This window comes from Berghia stephanieae, chromosome 4, assembly GCF_034508935.2.
Source record: "Berghia stephanieae isolate SIO BIC M18660-M18661 chromosome 4, UCSD_Bste_1.3, whole genome shotgun sequence".
NCBI classification, from domain to species: domain Eukaryota; kingdom Metazoa; phylum Mollusca; class Gastropoda; order Nudibranchia; family Aeolidiidae; genus Berghia; species Berghia stephanieae.
In genome coordinates this window covers 29,896,103-29,915,257 of record NC_088363.1, presented here as the reverse complement: position 1 = coordinate 29,915,257, position 19,155 = coordinate 29,896,103, and the positions used below count along the sequence as shown (strand labels likewise).

General features: G+C 34.6%; 1 protein-coding gene across 1 annotated transcript in view; it reads left to right on the top strand.

Annotated features, from left to right (window-relative positions):
- The first annotated feature begins 841 nt into the window (after nucleotides 1–841).
- LOC144970388 (glycine receptor subunit alphaZ1-like) overlaps nucleotides 842–19,155 on the top strand; it is a 138,381-nt gene continuing 120,067 nt past the window's right edge. Inside the window, exon 1 of the mRNA XM_078909967.1 lies at nucleotides 842–1,009. The gene's annotated coding sequence lies outside the window, so the exon portion shown is untranslated. The remainder of the gene's footprint in view (nucleotides 1,010–19,155) is intronic.

The window sequence follows — 19,155 nt, the reverse complement described above, 5'->3', positions numbered from 1 at the left end:
AGTGTTGCTGTTGACCAGGGGTCCCTTATAAAGCGATTTAAGCATGTTTAGTGGATACTGCGCTATTTAAAAGCTCTTTTAAATTAAAAAATGGGAACAGGAATTTTTAAAAATTGAGCGGAGAGAGAGAGAGAGAGAGAGAGAGAGAGAGAGAGAGAGAGAGAGAGAGAGAGAGAGAGATTCTTTATTGGCCTAAAGAGAACATCCTCTCCTATCCTGGTCATTTTCTACTATTACAGAATGATGGACACTATTAATCTCTGTGAATACAAGAACATCCTTAGTTACTGGCCGCCTTAATCAAACCAAGTATTAGTCTAACTCGATCTCGCTTGACTCTCATACAATACTCAAATGGATTGTGCTAAATTATTGAGCGCAATATCCACTACATATGCTCAAGCCAACAGAGTAAAACTTAAAAAGTAATGTTTTCAACAGGTACTCATTTTACACCCGAGTACGGTGATAGAATGTAGGGAAAAAACCTTTTCCTAGGATTCAACTTTGAATTGCCCAGAAAGTGACTCAAACCAGGGACCTAGAAGACCAAAGAATACGTTTCATACAACTTATAGGCCACACAAAGTCTAATACAATGTTGCCAAATTACGATAGGTTTGCTCTCAATCGGTTTTTCTTTCTTTATATTTTTCTCTCCTTTTTTTCCTTCTCTGTTTTGTCTAACAGCAAGGCTGCTGGCTGGCTTGCATCGTATCACATCTTGTGTCTCTCCATCTCTCACTCACGAACGCAGTATTTTGTGCCGCTCACTCACTGGTTCCATATTCTTTTTTCTTCTCCCGTCGCACCGCGCATTTCTCAATGTTGTCATGTTTATGGCACTTTGATATTATATATGGAGCATATTGCAGCCGGCGATCGATTGCTATAGATATCAATATTAACACACAATACAAAGATTATTATACGTTTTTCTATCATTGTATGTGACTTACCTAATGATATTATTATAATATTGGAGTAGAACGGAGAGATTCTTATTAAAGTGAGTACCGTTTTCTTTATATTATTATTATTATTCCTATAACTTTTTCTTCTGATTTGTGATCTTAGTTTTAAGCTCTTTTAACTATTTTTTTTGGAAAAGGAGTATTATGCCTTTTTCTTCGATTCTAAAAACTATTGGTCTGATTTTTAATGAGTTCTTGTTCATGTTGTCATTGTCATTTTCATGGTTGTTGTTGTTGTTGTTAATGTTGCTGTTTTTGTTGTTGTTGTTGTTGTTGTTGTTGTTCTTCTTCTTCTTCTTCTTCTTTTCCTCTTCTTCCTTTTCATTTCTTTTTCATGTCCCTCTCTATTCTACAAACACAAATTGTCACCATTAATCAGTTTTACTGTCGACGAATTAACACAGATCCGGGAATAGGTTGTCTTTATTTTACAATCTATACTCAAAACTTACTCTGATTAGCGTCGGCTACAAGCTACCAAAAAACAAGACATTCTCGAGCTCCATCCGCATAGAGCCTGTAAATGACTTTGAGTAGTAGTGGTGACATAGATAAGGACCAAGCGACTTGTTTTGTTATAGAATGAATGAAATTGACGCCACTATACTGGCGTATCTCTTTATTATTTTTCAAAGAGTGATAGTTGGGTTATGAGACCTCACTAAATCTCATTCAGTTTATGATTGCACATTGTTTTTTTTTCCGTGTTGGTACGAGTCCGATTAATCTTGTCAGAATAGTGAGTATTTTGCTGAAACGTAAACAATGATAAACATTTAATGTGTTGGTACAATTGATATTGACTTGATTTAAGCCTCTTGGATCCTTGTGGAAAATTTGGCCGCTACAAATGATATTGCGGACAGAAAATGATGAACATCTTAACGCACACCTTCAATTGACATTTAAGGTTATATATATATATTTGTGTGTCTGTATGATTGGTCTAGTGGAAATGAGGAATATATTACTTAAACATATATATACCATCGATAAACATTTAAGGTTATGAATAATTTTGTGTGTTGGTACTATTAATTTTACAGACAGAATAGTGAGTAGTTTGCTTAAACGCATTGGATGCTTGAACTGGCTGGCCTTCCTTTTTATGAACTTTTCCCTCTATGTCGGTGATGTATTCAATCATACTTAATTAAAATGTTATATCATCCGTGTCAAAAATAGAGGAATGCCAACTCTAATTCATAATAATTTATTGTATTCAAGATAGTTACCATTACAACCATTTGTATTATTATCAGCACGTGCGTATCACCGACCCCTGCCCCTAACCCTCCAGCCGTCCTGTGGCCTTTGGTATTATTCACAATTTTTTACATGGTAAATATTTTGTGTTATAAAGTGTTGTAAACGTGGTATATACAAACAGACTGGTGGGGCTGACTGATGTGGCTGTTTTTTTTTTTGTTGACAATTTTTTAATAGATCTAAAGTTAAGTTTTTAAAAAGGAGTATTGTAAGGAAGCCGAGATTACTCAAAATATTCCAAATTCACAGAGGCAAAGTTTCCACTTTGGGGCAAAATTACCCCATATCAAGGTATCGCATACAATCTCAGTTGTGTTCGAAAATCAAAGCTAGTTACAATGCGGAGTAGAAGTTACGTTGTACTGACTTAGCACACACGTACCCATCAGTTTCAGTTTGTATGCTGAATGTCGTAAAATTGAGTAACTCCTTAATAGGCGTTCAACAGTCATGACGTCACTTCCCTTGTAATGACTCATAGTAACTTAGTAACTGGCTCTAAACTCGCGGACGCCCTTATGAACTATTTCTCCGAAGAGCATAAAAGTGTATCTAGAGGAGAAAAACATTATAAATATGATCATGTTTTGACTTTTATACATTCTGATCACATGACATATAAAAAGTTCTAGCCAGCATGAAGATAAAAAGTTCCGATTTTATTTGTTTAGAACCATGCTGCTCGCCGTTGCTGGGCGACGTGACATCAGACTATTGAATCCAATTTCGAACAACTGCTTGGTCTCTGTCTACCTGACGGGCCTACCGTATTTATTTGGTATGTTACGGACCTAAGTGTATACATATTAGCAGGTCTGATATTCCAACGCAATTAAGAGCTTGTTTTACTATTGTTATAATGGACAATGTTTTGCGTTTGTTTGAGAGTATTTACGATTACGATATAACGATGAGCCCATAAAATTTTGGGTTATCAGACCTGCAAAATAGTATACGTAGTTATGAGTAATTAGAATGTTACAAACACCGATTTAAAAAATATTCAATCAATTTTACGACATTAAGCAGATTAACTGATGGGCAAGAGTGAATTTGACCAATCTAATGTTACCTTTACAAAAATTATGCTCATGTTGTTATACACATTTTAATGTTTCCAGTTTGAACTCCACTCATTTCAAGGATGTCAGTAAGTAGGTAATAAATCTTGCCAGGAATAAGTAGTACGAACCGCTGAAAAGGAATAAAGTATTGATTCCGTCTCGATGACGTTTTCCTAGACGATATAATGAATCTTTTTAGTCTTGTCTTTTGTCCATAGACAACCAAGATCGTTTCCTTGGGGCATTCACCTCGGTCGCTCCCTGTATACTATTCTTAGTTTTTCATCTTCTCTCCTATTGTTTTTTTTTCGACGCTTCCCTCTTCTTCATCCTCACTCATGAAAATCATCATCATCATCATCATCATCATCATCATCATCATCATCATCATCATCATCATCATCATCATCATCATCATTATCATCTTCTTGGTCATCACCATCATCACCGGTAACAGCAACGCCACCACCACCAACAGCAAGGATCATAATAACAACTTCAACAAATATACTAATGACAATAATAATACCAACCATAAAATCAACAGTTACAACATCCCCCCCAAAAAAAATTCATACTGCTGCATGTGCCACCACCAACAAAATGATAAAATCCTTGCCGCTAGAGACAATTCTCGTCCAATTTCCTCCATTTCTTCTGTCAATACCACTTAAAACATATATCAGATATCAAATTGAAATACAAACCCATCAGGCAATGCCTTTTTCTTCTTTACAATGGACAACATAATTAAACTTAATCCGTTATTGCAAAATCACAATATATATCTATACCCCTTTACAGCTCGACCTTCGATGGGACCACCAATCAGTACATACCAGATATCAAATTGAAATATAAACCCATCAGGAAAAGCCTTTTGTTGTTGTTTTTTTTACAATGAGTAAAATAATTAAACTCCTTTATTGCATGATCACAATTTTCATACCCTTTTCCATCTCGTCCTGGGATGGACCATCAATCAAAACATACCATAATATATCAAAATGAAACAAAAAACCCATCAGGCAATGCCTTTGTTTCTTTACAATGAATAAGATAATTAAACTCCATCATTTATTTGCATTTAATTATTTCTATACCCCTTTACATCGTGTCCTAGGATTGGACTGCCATTCAAAATATACCAGATATAAAAATGAAACAAAAACACAATATCATCAGGCAATCCTTTTGTTTCTATAAAATAATTAAACTCCATTCATTATTGTATAATCATAAATTATTTTTAGATTTCTTTACATACATCTCGTCCTGAGACCACTAATCAACATTTACCAGATATCAAAATGAAACATAAACCCACCAGGAAATGTCTTTTGGTTCTTTACAATGAATAAAGTAATTAAACTCCATCCATTATTTCATATTCACAATAATAATATACCCCTTTACATCTAGTCTTGGGATGGGATCACCAATAAAAACATACCGGATATCAAAATGAAATATAGCCCACCAGGCAATAACTTTGTTTCTTTAACATGAATAAAATAATTAAACTCCATCCTTTATTGCATAATCATTGTTATTTATATTTCTTTTCATCTCATCCAGGGACGATATTGGATCCACTCATAGAACAATGTTAAATCATTCAATTGAAAACTCCAGTATTGATTACAGAGCAAAGGCCATTGATAAAATCAATTGTAACCCTTCTCAAAACGGCCTCATGTAGGAGTGTGTGGGGGGTCCTAAATGCTGAAAATTAAATTTAAAGTGAAACGGTTAAGAAACTGTAAGAGATGCTGCACCAAAACATCACTATTTTAAAATCTAGATTGAAACATCAGTTATTTTATGAGAAATATATTGCATAGAGTATTGTACTTTATTGTATTATACTACTTGGTATTATTTATATAATGAATCAATTGACAGTATGTGTATTGTAAGATTATTGTTACAAATGTATGATTTAGTGTAACAATGCCAATGTGAAGCGCATAGAGCACGACATCGTCATGGTTATGCGCTGTAGAAATGCTATTTATTATTATTACTTTTATTAGAATTACTTAATTGGTGAATTGAGTAGTTTCAGAATATAGAATCAATCTTCTAAAATGATGCGAAATTTCACAAATAAAATGTCTTAATTTAGACATAAAGGTCCATCTCACCACTTGGTTCAATCTGACATGTCACCGACAAGGGGTCGTGAGTCACAGTTTTTATAGTTATATTTGTAGCACACGGGCCATTCAAAATCAGACAAGCAAAAACTATGAATAAGGATATTATTAAACTCTCTTTTAATAAAAACATTGTATCAGTCATCAAAAGAAAAAAAATTGACAAAAAATGAAAGCTTGAGAAATTAAACTTCGATATATTGAATTTGTAGCACCTATTAGTGATTACTTAAAAAAAAACATATTGCAAGCGCAATATGGCATGTAATATTCCTGTTAGATAAGTAAATTGAAGGTATGGATATCATCATACGTTTAAGTAGCAAAACAACCAACCCCCCCCCCCAAAAAAAAAAAAAAACAACAAAAAAAACCAAAAAAACAAAACAAAACAAACAAACTAACAAAAACAAACAAACAAACAAAACAAAAACAAAATAAAAACAAACCAATCAGTCTTTCCAGCCAAAATGATCGTAACCAACAAACACTGTGTTACTTCAGTTGCTTATAAAATCGTGCTCTGAAAAACAAACAAACACAAGAATATATCGATTGATTCAAATGACCCTCCTCTGGTAAAAGCCATCATATCTGCAACTTCACGATATTTGAAGAACACATTTTCTGGCCAAAATTTTAAATAGGTACCCGTTTTCCAAATTACGGCAGTCAAGTCGGTTACAGAGAATTTTGTCAGAATTGATTATCTCAATGGTTGTGACGAACAATAACAAACAACCGCATACATTCTATAAGAAAAGTCATGCTGTCATTTAGGCACTTGTGTAAAATACTCATTAATTGAAACCATATACAAAACATGTGCTGGATTTTAAAAATTGTTTTTAATCATATGGTTGAGGCCAATGAACTATGTCACTGTGATATGATGCCTGATCAGCGACAGACAGACAGGCAGACAGACAGACACACACACACACACACACACACACACACACACACACCAAGCAAACACATTCTATTGTGTACATCGCAAACTAATTATGTCGTCATCAAAGGCTTCTTTAAATCACCATAATAGAGAAACTATAATTACATAATATTACCAATGAATCATAATAAATAGTCATAACCGCCAACATATTTCCAGAAAAACATTATTTGTAATTATTACAATATATATATATATATATATATATAATATATATATATATATATATATATATATATATATATATATAATATAAACATAATATATATATATATATGTATATATATATATATATATATATATATATATATATATATATATATATATATATACTTACTTTCTTAAGGCCTAATCGTCAACTGTCATTTCCTTCTACAGTTCACGGTCTTTTGCTGTGGATGCTAATTTCATTAGGTCTTCCTTTGATTTTAATTCTTTGTTATTTTGAAGGCGTTTTAGGTCTTTATTGAGGACAGTGTGGATCGACGTGGGTGGTCTACCTTGATATTTCTCGTATTAGTGGAACGTTTCGGGCTTAAAACCCATCTTCAGTCTTATTTCTGACTGAAAAAAAAGTTTGAAGTCCAAAACATTGCGTGTTAAGTAATTTGGTCTTTTCTTTTTTAGCTGTCAAAATCATTTTTGTTGATTACTTGCTTGGGAAACAATCTTATTCTCAGTGTTTAGATCTGAACAAGTGTTTATGAAAGATGCCGGACAAAGCAAGAGAGAAAAGTGCAAGAAAAAAAAAAAACATCCCAAAAATCAGTCTACCTAGACTGGGGATCGAATCACCTCCTTATATTTCTAAGCTTGGAGCACTAGATTAAGAACATAATTGAAAGTAATTAATTGTTTTCATTATTTTTTTCGTTGAAATAGAATAGTTTCATTCCTCGGGTTGTACGACAGTGTCAGCTACTTAACTATTCAGTTTATCAAATCTGAAAATAAGTTACACGTCAGTCCCATTTAATTCTCTCCTTACTGACCATTTCATGGATTTTCCTTAAAACGTCATTAACACACAACATAATATAGAATTTTAAAACTCTTACCCAAAGGGAATTTGAACATGCTTGACATACTTTGTTTTGTTCTTATAACTAAAACTAAAATATTCTTCAAATTTAGTGATATACAAAAGAAATCAATCTGAAAGAGAAAAATGTTGGTTTCATCGTAACGAATGTGACGATTTTGCTATGGTTGGTAAGGAGTGGGTTAAAGAATGATGAAAATTTAGAAAGTCATTATGCCCATTCAACAAAGAATGTCATGTAGTTCAAATTGAACATGGTTTTCTTATCGATCCAATATTTCAAACACACCTCGTGGCTCATTATTAAATTAATCATACAAATCTCTCCCACTGTTCTTTGACTGTGTTGATGTTAAAAAGTAGTCCTTAGGCCCTTGGAGCCAGGAGTTCATTCCAGTTTCTATAGCCTGAAACGAGCAATAGCAATGCTTGCTATTCTTTGGATAGGACTCTAGTCTACCCGCATAATAAAACCGCCATATCTATCGAAACCAGCTTCCCAATCATTGTTGTTGGTAGACAAGTTGTGGGGGGGGGGGGGTATGGGAAGAAAAAAAATCTTGACTTCACCAAAGGTCGATCTCGGTCTCTTTGCCTGTAAAGCTAGTGCTCTACCATTCTCATCATCATCATCATCATCATCATCATCATCATCATCATCATCGTCATCATCATCATCATCATCATCATCATCGTCATCATCATCATCATCATCGGCGTCGTCATCATCATCACATCATAATCATCATCATTGTCATCATCATCATCATCATCATCATCATCATCATCATCATCATCATCATCATCATCATCATTATCACAGCTATCGCCATCATCATCATCATCATCATCATCATCATCATCGTCGTCATCATCATCATCATCATCATCATCATCATCATCATCGACCTCATTACAATCTTCACCACAACGTTATAATAGACAACATTGTTTCCTCCATCACACCCATTGTGACTACAGCCGACATTACAAACCGACCCCCCCACCCATCATCTTTTATGCAGGGAAAACCCCGATCAATTCTATGTATATTGAACGTCTACATCTTGACTGTCCAGTCTGGAACATATAGAAATATAATATGAACATTGATAAATAAATAGAAAATAAATAAAATTGAGCTTTATATAGCGCAATATTCACTAAATGTGCTCAAAGCGCTTTATAAGGGTACTGGTCAACAGCAACATTTAACATGTAGGACGGGACATGCCGCCTGTTAGGCGATATTACAATTTGTCGGACAAAGACAGCGCTGTTAACGGCCAGATACTCATTTTACACCTGAGTACGGTGAGAGAATGTGAGTAAAGATCCTTTTCCAAGGACTCAACTATGCGCCGAGCGCGAGGCTTGAACCCAGGACCTTCCGATCCGAAAGCGAGTGTAATACCACAAGATCACATAGCCGCACAACATTGATGTAGAGCTTTGCCATTACTCATGCTCAATACGCTCACAATGTTTCATTTATTCCTCCAGTAGGCCAGCCACATGGAACCATACTTCCATTTCATACAGTTCAGTTGCGTGTTAGACGTTCTTTTTTCAGTAAAACTCTTAAGATATCAGTCTCTGCCTGTAGCCAAGTACTCATTCACATCTGAGCCAAATGGGGAAATCTGTCTAAAGTGCCTTACACCAGCATTTTCCACGATCACTGTCATCCACCATACCAATGATCACGCTCAACATTGCTTGAATTTTGTGACAAGAAAAGACATCGTACGACTGAGCCATTGAGCCAAGAGGTGAAATGCGCTTTCCCCCCCCCCCCCCACATTACTAATCCCTATTGATGGTATGCGTTTAGAAAAAATACTCACCATATCTGCCAGCCGGATAAAACTATGTGTAACCATAAATGTTTGTAGTCTCATCGATAGAATTTAGTCAGAGCTTATCATTGAAATAGATGTCTACAAAAAATAACAAAGCTGAGTGACGTCAATTTTGTTCTATTGTTTATGCCACTATTGACCCAACTTATGGTGTCAAAAATTCCATTCAGGAGCCAGTTATCACAGCTCAGTTGGTTTTTACTGAATACCGTTTAACTTCGCGATCTCTCTCTCTGATTAATCCTTTGAGCTATATTATATCAACATGTTAGTCAACAGTCGTTCTGCTAGAGAGCATAACTCTGGAGAACGTAGAATTTTATTTTAAAATGGAACCGACGAAGAACACAAAAAAGAGATAAAAAGAGAAAAAGAATAGGTTAAATAAAATAAAATAATAGAAATTAACAATAAACATTTTTTTTAGGAAACGACTCAAAAAGAAATACAGAATAAAATTAACTAAAATTGAAAAAATAAATCTAATAAGAAAAGCGATTCAAGAATAAAAATTATAACACCCCTCCCCTAAAAAAACCCCCAAAAAACAAACAAAAAAAAAACAACCCCCCCCCCCGCAAAAAAAAAAGAAAACAAAAAACCCCAAAAAAAAGAAAAAAAAAAAAGAAAAAAAAAAGCAACAAACAAACCGAAAAAACCCCCAACACAGTAAACCCTCCAAACGACTTAACAAAAAATTAAAACAAAAAAGAAAATAAACCAAAATAAAACCCAACAGAACATAACAAAACCCAAGCAATTAAACCGAAACAAAACAAAACAAAATGAAAAAACAAAACAAAACAAAGACTTGGAGACAAAACGACATTAAAAACTCGAATCTTTCAGATTCTAACCAAAAACCTCTCGATACGTTAGGCAAATGTCTTCAGCTCCTCCTAACAATTCGTCCCTTTACAATAGCTAATTTTCGTTACAAGAACAAAAACCCCAAACAAAAAACACCCATTAAATATTTCAACGGGTTCAGTTTTAAAAATATTGTCTACATCAGACGTGCTATTAATTACCACTGCTCCTCATATTTAATCACGCACTCACACACGGTTATAAGGTACGATTTAATTGATTTTGGCGTTATAAAAATGGCATACAAGAAATACATACTGTGTAAAGATGATGGACGAACCAGCTGCCTACAGACGTGATGTCATGACTCGCCTTACATGTGAAATGTTGCCGTTGACTTTAGACCGCTTGAAAAGTGCCTTAAGTATATTTAATGTATATTGCTCTATATAAAAAGCTCAAATTTTTGAACAACTGTGTACTGGTGATGGATTTACACAAATAATAATAACTTGCAAAATACAAGTCTTATTATTTTAATTCGTACTTCCTTACAAAGAGGCATTCTATTCCCTGTCCCATCATTGTTTTTGTTCATTCACCTTAACCACACCATTCACACATATCTCATTCGTCCTTTGTGTTTTATTCATCGTGTTTTGTTGATAAAGGGGAAACACGAAACGTCCACAGTATAGTCTTCATCTAATAAATTCAAGCTTACAATTCAACACCTATCTTTATTTTTTTCCATAGTGTAAGTGTAGGCCTATATCTAGTATGGTTGACTCCTAGATCTGCACTCAGTTTTGATGCAGACTAAATTATGCCTTTAATCTCTTGAGCTTTGACATACACGAATAACCTCTACGTTTTATAACCTGTCCACTGTGATTCGTTTTCCAATCTTATAGAGTTTACGTATAAAAATATAATAATAATCTGTAGAAAATTATGTGTGCTAAAGGTATAAAATGGAAATTTGAGGCGCTGAACTGCGGCTAACGCCAGAGTTGTTTCAGTTCTCCATTGGAAGAGACCATTAGGAAAGGATTTCTCCTTGGTGTTGAATAAAGGGAATAGTATTTAAATTTAATTTTGTGCGACTATGTAGTATTGTGGTATGACACCCACTTTCGGATCGGAAGGTCCTGGGTTCGAGCCTCGCTCGGCTCATAGTTGAGTCCTTGGAAAAGGCTTTTTACCTACATTCTCTCACCGTACTCAGGTGTAAAATGAGTACCTGGCCATTAACAGCGTTGTCTCTGTCAAAAAAAATTGTAACATCTTCTATTAGGCGTCATGTCTCGTTCTACTTGTTACGCGTTAATGTTGGTCAGAGACCCATTGTAAAGCGCTTTGAGCACGTATGGTGGATATTGCTTTATATAAAAGCAGAATTTTTTGGATTAAACATAATATTTTCACGCTTCTACGAGTCATTTACGATTAGTCGTTCTATTCTAGGAGCTAAATTCCAGGTCGCTTGAACCCAATTTTATTTCTAAAATGACGTAAATATTTCTCTTCTATTCCAGTCAATAAGGTTACATGAACACAATCCTAATCAAAACAAAACAATTATGTTTTATATTTGCCAGTTTTACCAGTCAGAACCACGGCAGGCGTTGAAATATTTGGTACAAATTTATTGATTCCTGTGATATTAAAAATGAAAAGAAAAACATCTCTAATAGTGGGAGTGGCTAATGCTATGGAGTTGAATACACTTTCAAATCGCTTTATGAAATTAATAATTAAAAGTGTGCTTCAGAGCCAGTAGGCCCATGGAGCCGGAGTTTATCCCGGTTTCTACAGCGTGAAGCGGACAATAGCAATTGCTTGTTATTCTTTGTGTGTAACCATGCACGTTTTTGATAGTATGTAGATAGTATGCACTTGGCTAAGAAGCTCACAACATTGCCATCCGGAAATATAACGGACCAACACACAAAACTTGTTGTAACCTTAAATGTTTATAGTCTGGTTAATACAATTTAGTGAGATTTACTCATAAACGCGGATGGCAAAAAACAATAACAAAGACTTGAGTGACGTCAACTTCATTCTATCTATAGTCTGATTGATACAATTTGGTGAGAACTACTAATTAAAATGGTTGGCAAAAAAACAATAACTAAGAGCTGAGTGAAGTCAATTTCGATCTATCTAGTATTTCTTGCTCCTTCCAGTAATTGGATTCAGTTGTCTAATATCACGTCGTCCAGCAACGGCGGCCATCGTGGTTCTAAACAAAGAAAATTTGTACTTTTTATTCTTCATGCTGGCTAGAACTTTTCATATGTCTTGTGATCAGAATGTGTAAAAGTTAAAACATGATCAGATTTATAATGTTTTTTTCCCCCTCTGGATACGCTTTTATGCTCGTCGGAGAAATATTTCATAAGGACGTCCGCCATTGTTCCGATAGTTTAGAGCCAGTTACTAAGTTACCATGCGTCATTACGAGGGAAGTGACTTTACGACTGTTGAAGCGTATTGTCAAATCTATTTTAAAACGAATTCAAACTTTTTACGCAAACAAGTCAAACTTGTCCACAGCTGAACAACTATCATACTAAAATTATCCATTCTAATAATTATCCATGCTCTTTATGGACAAATCTTTCTCTTGTTTCCAATTGTATCATATCTATATTGGTCAATTGGGGGTCCCGAAAACTCAGTTGGTAGAGCACTCGCTTCACACTTAGAGGGACCGAGATCGATCCCGGGTGCTGTCGAGATTTTTCCCCCGACCTCTCTGTCCATCCAGCGGTAATTGGGTAGCAAGTCTATTAGTTATGGCGGAAAGTACTTTGCGATAAACTAGCATCCTATCCAAAGGGCAGCAAGCAATTGCTATTGTCGTTTCATGCTATAGAAACCGGGATAAACTTCCGCTCCACGGGCCTTATTGCTCTGAAGGAGCAATTTAAAATTAAAAAAAAAATATTGGTCAGAATACGTTTATTTCATGTATCTATCGAGTAAGATGACTATTTACTTGGCAAATAAAATGGCTCAAATCCCAGAATTCATCGTAACAGTTTGCAAGGGATACTGGGAAAATCGGTGTTTTACTAACCTATAGATAGTATGAAGTTGACGTCACTAACTCTGGTCATTGTTTCTACTTTTTTTTCCGCGTTTATGAGTAATTCTCACTAAACTGTATTAACCAGATTATAAACGTTCACGGATACACATAGTTTTGTGTGTTGGTCCGTTTTATTTCCGGATGGCAATGTTGTGAGCTCCTTAGCCAAGCGCATACTATCTATAAGAGGTTGCGAGTTGTTGTTTTGTGATATGGAAATACTGAATGGGGCTAATAATGATGGTATTATTAATATTATGCAACGTTTCTACATCGGTTCAGCCCTCGTACAACGAGACATAATATAATTCCTATTACTTCTCATTATGTGTTATGAAATAATTAACGTAATGAATTTGCCACAAATACATTATTATAAATGATGTGAAGATATTCGTAAATTAAACCTGGTCAACCAAAATGTTGGTTCCGCCGAAAATAAAAGAATCAAATATTTATCCAGTTGCCTTATTTAAGTAACCACTTGGTGAACAAATAAATATATTAGTGCAAACAAAGGAAAGGAGAGTTTAAGATTGACTAAAACACAAAAAACAACAACAGAAAACAAAAACAAAATATAAACAAACGCAAAAAAAACCCCAAACAAACAAACAAACAAAGCTACAAAAAGTGCCGATAGAAAATTATATTCCGAACCTCCTGATAATACTGCCATACTCTGGAGAAAACACGTATTTGAAATTTTGGACAGAAATCTCGTCCTTCAAATATCGATCGATTAAACTGATCATCATCTTGACAAAAATCTCTCAATCATGGAAGTTCGCGATGTTCCAGAATAAATTTTTTTTGTGCCAAGACTAGATCTAGGATCATTTTAATCGATCGATATTTAATTTGAAGGATTGGTTTTCTGGCTAAAATTTTTACATAGATACGTGTTTTCCCGTGGTGCGCAGAATAGTCGTGTTACTCTAGCTGTTCAACCATCGACACAGCTAGTAAGAATTAGTATGTATCTGTCAATTCTTATGAATAGTTTATTTATTCTGAAGATCCATGTCCAATACGTTGGAACTTTTGTTATCAACTATTGTCACCGCTCGGAATGTTTAAAGGTAACACGAGTCCCACGCGACAAAACAGATGAAAAGAAGACTGGCTTTTAATCCACCCCTCTCTTGGGAAAACCCTATCATTTCTTAGTAAATACGTAATCGTTGAATAATGCTTTGAACGCGTTGAATAAAAATGTTACTCAACGATTGCAGAATATATTCGCACATTTTATTGGATGAAATAAGATGTAAAATACAGATGATTGGTAATTAAAAATAATCTTTGGATACAAATGAATACAAATCGCTTTTACTTTTACCACGTTTAGTGGATATCGCGCCAATAAATGCTAGATATATATTTATTTGTATTATAATTTTTCATATTTTTCTTCTTCAAACCTTCAACTGAATTACAAGTTATTGTTGCAAATGAGGAATTTCAAATAATCAGAATGTCTAGACTGTCTTGAAATGTTCTAAATTGGTGGCATTAACAACATTTTCTGATAGGTTGTTCCATAGTCAACAAGACAATGGGGAAAATGACTAGAACTCGTGAAGTTGCAATCATTGAATGATTCCCTGTTAATTTTGTTGTCATTTGAGGACGGCCAACAATGTAAACATTGATCTCACTAAATCGCTGAATCACAAGACAAGACGTATATTTCTCTATATCTTACTTTTCGTGTCTGTAAAAATGGCTGAGGCGCCAAGAAAAACGACCATTGATTACATGATAATTATTATTTCCCAATTTATGCCACATACAATCAAAAACAAGAATAGATAATCTAGATAAGTACATAATAAGAATAATAAGATATCATTAGTATTGACGCGCCAAATACATTCCTCAGTTTAATGTCATAATTACTCACAAATAAATGATTAGATTTCCGATCGCGTTTCCAATCGCAACTCGACTGTGAGAACGTTAGCACTTGGAACTAACTCAATGTTTTTGAAATAAGAGGAAATTGGTCTTTTTTATATTATCCCTCAAATGATTTAAATTAATTTTCTTTTCATTATCACCAGAGACGGTTTTTATAACTTTTGACCACATTTGAGAGAGGGAGAGAGAGAGAGGGAGAGAGAGGGAGAGAGAGAGAGAGAGAGAGAGAGAGAGAGAGAGAGAGAGAGAGAGAGAGAGAGAGAGAGAGAGAGGAGAGGAGAGAGAGCGAGAGAGAAAGAGGAGAGAGAGGAGAGAGAAAGCGAAGAGAGAGAAGAGAGAGAGAGAGAGAGAGAGAGAGAGAGAGAGAGAGAGAGAGAGAGAGAGAGAGAGAGAGAGAAAGAGAGAGAACGTACGAAATATTTAGTCGTCGATCTGTTTTTTTAGTAATGTATTTATGTTTTTATTGTTTTTTTGTTTTTGTTGGCTGAAGATGCTTCATGTTTCTGGATGATACTATATGTGATCTATATAGTTTATCGCTGTGGTGTAAATAACGTTATGGGCTAACAACGTGACAAATGAAAACTTTTTCAGATATTTATACAACATAAATTATGACCGATGGTTCAAGGTAGCAAATAGTTTCATCGTCGGTATGTCCATGGAAAAGGAATTTTGCACATAGTTTCCTCTGTCCATCAACCAATGATCGGTTTGCTGGGTCCTCTAGTTCAAGCAGAAATGACTTGGCGATTGACTGGCCTCTTGTCAAAACTGTCTTTAAAATCTCAAGTTTAAGAGTTTCTGATAAATTTGTAAAAATGTATTTTTGTTGGTACGACAGTACTGCTTTTATTTGCACTACAATGTTCGTTCAGTATTTAGTCGTATTCCATCAGCGTCTGCAATTAATCAATTACGTAATTAATTCTATAAACCGAGGCTATAATATCATGTGCCTTGCACTGCAATCAGTATAAATATGAGATGGGTAACCTATTATGTTTTTAGAACCTTTCGTATTTTGGCAACTTAATTTGCTTTTTTGCTCCCATATGGAACCATTTAGACGTTATACCTGCCAACTGATTTCTCTGACCGTCTCAGGTAAGGTAAGATTTTCCTTAGATAATATTAGATAACCATTGAAATATTACATCATAAAATAAACAAAATTGATGAATATGTAACCCCTCCCTAAAAAAATATCGCAGCTTATTGGAAAATATAGAACTTTTGTCAAATTGGTAGTATTGAAATGCTAAAAAGATTTTGAAAATTAGCTCAAAATTGTAACGAAATTCCATTACGTTTAAACATTCTCTCATTGTTTCATTTAGATCTACTAAATAATCTGTATTCTGCCTTGCTCTGAAGAATTTAAAAAACACATTAAAAATTTTGGCCAAAAAAATTACCCCTCCTTCAAATATCGATGGATTGAAATAACCATCATCTTGGCAAAATATTCCCAAACCTGTGACTTCGAGAAGTCCCAGGTTTGAGAGTATTTGTCAAGATGGCCATTTTAATTAATTGATATTTGAAAGACGAATTTTCTGGCCAATATCTTTAAAATGTTTTTTTCCCAGAGTACAGCAGTATTGCCGTTCTGTCTAATATTATCGGATCAAATTCAACAAATATTAGACGTCTCTGTTAACTATTTAAATATGTTTAATGTTTCCTGTTTGTAATCAAATTTGTCACTTTTAAAGATCTTTGAAAACAGAAGCCAGGATTTTGTATAGATTTTAACCAAAAGTGACAGAGAGTCTTTTTAAAAATTAAAATATTATAGTATTGCGTTTCTTTTTGTAGCGAAATGACGGGTGGCCAAGGAAATGGCTGTTAAGATCAGAAACAATCTGATTAGTGGGCTGTGGTTTACAATTAATCGTTGTTCAATCTACGCCTCCCCGCTACAAAATAATACATTAAGAAAACACATTTTATGGATATGATATTTAATAGGTTGTCTCTCTCTCAGTATTTTGGATAGGGTTCGTAACCATACTTTTTACAATAAGAGCCGATGCAGTTCAGTGTTTAAAGTTGCTGGAGAGATTTGAAAAAAAAATGTCAAACTATTCATGTAAAATGCACATTGGTGAAGTACCAAATTAACTGAAACATACATTTTCCCAAAACTGATCATATTTCTTCTTCTTCCGCAACCTCAAGTAATGCATTGGATTCAAATATCAAATTTGCTTTGCCCTAACATCTTAAATGGTTTAGTTTTCATTTTTTGTCATCTGACATGTTTCCACGGGAATGAATATTAAAACTCTTTGAAAACAAAGCCAGCGTTAATCCTATCGATTGGGTCTCGGCTTTAATCAAAAGTGACAGAGTGACTTTTTTCTTGATAAAATTATAGAATTGTGAATTGCGTTACTTTTTGTATCCATATGACAGATGGTCAATGATACGGCTGTTTAGATGAGAAACAATCTGATTAGTGGGTTGTGTTTTGAAATTCGGGGATCGCGGTTGCTCAGTTGGTAGAGCACTCGCTTTAAACGCAAAGGGACCAAGATCGATCCAGGTGAAGTCGGAATTTGTTTCTGACCCACCTGTCCACCCAGCAGCGATTTGGTTGTTGCGCCTGTTAGTTCTGGCGGAAGGGACTAGAGTCCTATCCAAAGGGTAGGAATCAATTGAAATTGTCCGTTTCACAGTATAGAAACCAAAATAAACTCCGACTCCATGGGCCTAATCTAATGGCCCCGAAGAACTACAAGTACAATTCAGCGCACTTTGATCTGTTGACCATGGAATGTATTATTTAATGGGTAGGTGTCTTCTGATATGTCATTCACCTTTAGACTAACGAAAGAATGATAATGGATATTCTTCGGATGGGAACAATCCAGTATTGTTACCATCCCGAAGCCTCTCAATTATCACTCTTTCGTTAGTATTTTCACAATCCCAGGCTTCAGGCAGCCCCCCCCCTCCCCCACCACTCTTTGCTTCTGGACTGAAAGGTCCAGGGATTGAGTACCGCTTTGAGATACGTATGATTGAGCCATTGAAAAAGATTCTTTGTTTACATGATCTCATCTTTCACACGTGTACAGTGCCGTAAACAGCATTGTCTGTCAAAAAAACACAATGTATTTTCACTTAATAAATAGGTGTCATGTTTCGTCCCACATAATAAGTGTTGCTCTTAGCTAGGGACACTTTGCAAAGGGCTTTACGCACGGTGAGTGGATATTGCTCTAAATAAATACGTGAGTTATAATATTAAGTAGGTTGTTTTTCTGAGCAATTTGCATACATTATAGTGTGCTTTAGTTTTACTATTTACAATAAGAGCTAATGAAATTCAATGCTTAATATTGCCAGAGGGCTTTAAAAATTGCAAACTGGCATTATATAATGAAAATGGGTGTAAAACACTAAACTAACCACAACCAAATTAAAAGTGTATTTATCCAAAATTAAACAATGTCTCCTTCTTTGCAGTACCTACATCAAGTAAGGTTATACTTCCCAAAAAAAAACCAACAAAAAAAAAACAAAACAAAAAACAAAGAAACAAAAAAAAACAACAAAAAAAAAAACAAGAAAAAAACCCCACCCCCCGAAATAAAAGCCCAAACTAAACAAAATCATACAAGAAAAGAAAAGAAAACAAAAACCAAAAACCAACCACCACATTTATTTTGCTTTATTCATGTATTAGATGGTTTCAACTCTTCCTGTTTGTCATCCAATTTGTTTTCACTAGAGTCAATTTTAAAACTCTCGTAAAACAAAACCAGTGTTTAATCCTATCGACTTTGTCCCAATTTTAATCAAAGTGGCAGCTACTCTTTTCCCCCCCATCGATATTGTATCATTGTGTCTTTTATATCGATATGACGGTTGGTTCAGGTTACGGCTGTTTACATGAGAATTAATCTGATTAGTATTTTGGTGTTTAAAATTCAGCGCAATTAATATGCTAGATAAAAGTAATAATATATTGATAGCTATGTATAAC